Genomic DNA, 4,481 nt, shown 5'->3' on the forward strand with positions numbered 1-4,481 from the left:
GTAGAGATTTAGTGCAGATTTTCCAGATGAAGATCTTGATACGAGGAACCGTTGGAATAGACCAGATGAACTTCCAATTCTGCTCTGTGGGATATTGATTAATGTTGTTGGTGCTTAGGTGCTGGTACATAGATTTAACCGTGAATTTACCGGACTTAGTAAGCTTCCACTTAATCTGATCTGTGCCTTCGCTGTTCACCGGGATGGCTTTGATGAGGTTTTGCGTCTCACTATCAAAGTTAGCGTTGAGGACCTCCTCATTCCATGCGTTATTCGTGATGAGTTGGGAAACTTTGTTAAGGCCCGAGTGATTATGGTTGTTTATGGGACCGGTAGTATCTGGAATCCAGTTATCTTCCCATATCTTGATGTCCTTACCTGATTGCACTTCCCATACAGCTAAGTTTTCAATCATGCTGTAGTGCTTCCTAATGATTTTCCAATTCCAAGAATGATGAGGTTTCGCCGGACCTGGTTTATCCGTGAGCGGGAAATATTTGGCCTTGAGAATTTTGGCCCAAGCAGTATTTGGCTCAGTTTTAAGCTTCCAGGCCAGCTTGGATAGGAGGGCTGTGTTGTCTTGGTCCGGGAGATGAATACCTAGACCTCCGAGATTCTTTGGCTTGCAGATATCCGACCAGGCTTTGGTACAAATTCCTTTTGACTTACCCCACCAGAAATTCCTTTGAATGGACTTGATGCGTTTGCATATTCCTTTCGGTATTGCAAAGCACTGCATCTGATATCGGGGTACGGCCGCCGCGATCGCCGAGATGACCACCGTGCGACCAGCTTGGGATAAAAACGAGTGGTTCCATTTGTTGAGCTTGTTATTGATATGATCGAGAATATCGTTGAAGACCTTAGTTTTCTGAGCTCCTATGAAAAGCTGGGCTCCTAGGTATTTCTCCGAGGTGGAAGCATACTTGACTTTAAGAGTACGCATAATCATCCTCTTGAACTTAGGGTGTGAGTTTTTGGAGTAGAATATATTGGATTTAGCATAGTTGATCATTTGCCCCGAGGTCTCACAGAATTCCTGAAGAATCTTCTTGAGGATGTGAATGTTGTCAATCGTGTTTCTGCCGAAGATGATACAGTCATCCGCGAAGAGAAGGTGAAAGTTTTATTACGATATTGTTGATAGAAAGAGGTTAAATGATAATTATGACGAAGGAAAGAGTTTACAAGATAATTATACTATAAGGATTGAAATAGACACAAGTTTATCAACAAGATCTACGAAGTCTTCATTTAACTTTGCCACAGGGGATGGAGAATGTGGTGGTAACTTGAATGAATTCTCGCACCGATTAGCGTAGTCTGATCTGGTCCAATTTTGTTTAGGCCGTAAAAATCCTTTCTACCAAATAATCCTAACGGGGTCGAAATTTTGGGGAAAGAGAAAAAGTACTCCAATTCATAACAACAACGAAGATGTACCTTTTGATCATTAGTAGCATGCTTGCATAGAATGAAATCGATTATTTTAAGATTTTGCTTCTGATTGTCATTCAAATGATTCTGACTATATTCCGCAGGACCTTGAAGATCACAATATGTCCTAAAAATGATTTGCGAATGTTTTGATCTTTGATTCTTGGACATACCTAAATATCATAATCGGTAAAATTAATTAGGCGACATTCAAATTTATCTAGGATTTTTCTCGTTTTTCCTTTTTGAGAGAGTTCTACAATTTCTCATTTTCGAGTGATGTTTCCTTTATTATTTGCAGAAAATTTGTTTGCCGGAAATTTATTTTAGTGATATATATCATATAACAATGATTACAATTTTACTATCCATTTACAAAACTCTTTTTAGTCATCTTATGTGATAAATTTCAAATGTTACTATTTGGGTCCAAAATAACTCCCCCTTGGTTCTCATAGGTCATAAGAGATCGTATCCACATCAGGCTGTATCACATTTAAATCTGTAGTTGTTAATTGGGACTCTAACATCTGTGGTCAATAGACAATAGTGGGCCGCACAGACCAAACTGATCTTGATCGAACCAAATGTTCTTTAGGTCGGCCAAACAATGTTGGATTCAACTGAAAAACTAATTGACTGGCCTCATTTGGTTTGACTCCGACTTGGACTTTTGAAAGGCGTCTAAACCAAACCGACCGACACTCACGCTCTCGGCCAACATTAACAACTTCTACACCTTTGCTGCAACAAAGCAATAAACCCAATTGATCTATGAAAAGTTGTAAGGGTAATTTTATAGACAATGGCCAAACTTGTTATAGGCAATGTATTTTCTACTTATGACTTGGTGAAGTATATATGATCATGTTTCTTTAAAGGCAATAAACCCAATTGATCTATGAAAAGTTGTAAGGTGTTATATTGTATGTGGTTGCCCATATAATCATTGGCTATGCAAAGGGATGTGGATGCCCATAAGATTAATGGTTTAGTATATGTTTTGGGTGCCTTTAAGATTATCTTCCTCTTGCCAAACTCATATCTATTGCAGCCCACCATTCCTATAATGCCACCTTGATGTGGTGTCATCTTGTGGTAGTTCCATATGAGATGTGTCACTACAAGGGAGCTCCATATGCAAAGTGTCATCTTGGTTGTGACAACACATCATGCAAGTGACAACACATGAGGTTATGTGTCACCATTCTACAACTCCATATGCAAAGTGTCATCTTGGTGGTGACAACACACCATGCAAGTGACAACACATAGGGTATGTGTCAACTTTCTATTACTTCTCCCACACTATAAATAGATGTACTTGTTGTATTGTTGGTATGAGTTTGTAAGAGATAAGTTTTGTAAGAGATGAGAAAGTGTATGGAAAAGATTTTGGAAAGAATTCTTCTATATATAGTTTGGTTCAAGATCATCTCTTTGTTTTAGTATATCTTAATATTTCTATCTTTTTCTCTTCCTTTATTTCCATTAAGTTGCATGCAAATATATACACACATTGAAGAAAATAGACCGACAATTTACAACACGTTATCAGCACGAGTCTCTAGCCAGCTGAAAGAAGCCGTTACTCTGCTCATTTGCCGAAGTCAACATCGGTGAAATATCGAACAAACTAAGCCGCTACTCCGTCTGGTGAAAGGTATAATATTTTAATTTATATTTCATAATGTCTAACCTTGCTAGACTTGAATTTGCAGCTCTAGATATAACAGGTAAGAATTACATGGAGTGGGCAGTCGAAACTAGACTGAATCTAAAATACAAAAATCTCCTGAACACAATTGAAGAAGGGAATAATGCAGATGAAATGTTACGGGCTCATGCTTTAAGCTTTTTGAGACGTCACATACATGATGACCTGAAGTCAGAGTATTTGTATGTGGAAAATCCCTTGGCTTTATGGAATATCTTAAAAGATAGATATGATCATCTGAAGATGGTCATCCTTCCAAAAGCTCGAAATGATTTTATAAATCTTCGACTACAAGATTTTTCTTCCATTTCTGCTTATAATTCCAGCCTTTGTAAAATTGTTTCCAGACTAAAAGTGGGAGGAGATATTATCACTGATGAACAAATGATAGATAAAACATTGAGTACGTTCCATGCCTCAGATATTGTCCTGCAGTCACAATACCGAGAGCGACGTTTCTCTAAATTCTCCCAGTGACTGACCTGTCTTTTGGTCAATGAACAGAACAACTAGTTGTTGTTGCATAACCATGAATCTCGACCCACTGGGTCCGTACCTGTGCTTGAAGCACATGCAATATTGTCAAAAGATCATGGAAGGAAACAAAATTACAAAGGGAAGCGTGGTTCCGGAAGAAACCACCAACGTGGATCCCACACGAACAAATGGGAGAGAAACAGGCAAACCCCTTACCACCGGAAGTGGGAAAAGGGAGAAAATTCAAAGAATTATGCAGCGAGAAAGCCTGATAAAGTAAAGGGAAAAAAATAATACCCCTCCCAAAGCTCGTGAAGAAGTTTGTTACCGTTGTGGTATGGAAGGTCATTGGTCCCGTACTAGTCGTACGGCGAGACATTTGGTGGACCTATACCAAGCATCTTTGAAATCTAAAGCTGCACCAGAGATGAACCACATGGAACTTGATCCACCATTGTGTGTTGGAGATTATCTTCCTGAAGGAGAAAATCAAACTGATGATATGTTTAATATTTAGTGTATTAACTTTTCTATCTATTATAATGCTATATTATAATAACTTTTGTCTGTTAGATATTAGATAGTATATTATATGTATCTGCAATAGTTTTGTTTATGTTATAAATAGTTGTGGTTTGAATCTTATATTATATTATGAAAGGTATGGATTCCAGAAGAAACATATCTAAAGGTGATGAAGATAGCTGTCTAGCAGACAGTGGGACCACAAATTCGATACTTCGAAATACAAAATATTTCTCGACCTTAAAATTATGTGAGGCAAATGCGATTACTATCGCTGGCTCATCAAACATTATAGAAGGCTCCGGAAGAGCTACTATAATATTGC

Source organism: Eschscholzia californica, unplaced genomic scaffold (genome assembly GCF_041429995.1).
Source record: "Eschscholzia californica isolate CP2 unplaced genomic scaffold, dmEscCali1.0.p SCAF_1, whole genome shotgun sequence".
Classification (NCBI taxonomy): domain Eukaryota; kingdom Viridiplantae; phylum Streptophyta; class Magnoliopsida; order Ranunculales; family Papaveraceae; genus Eschscholzia; species Eschscholzia californica.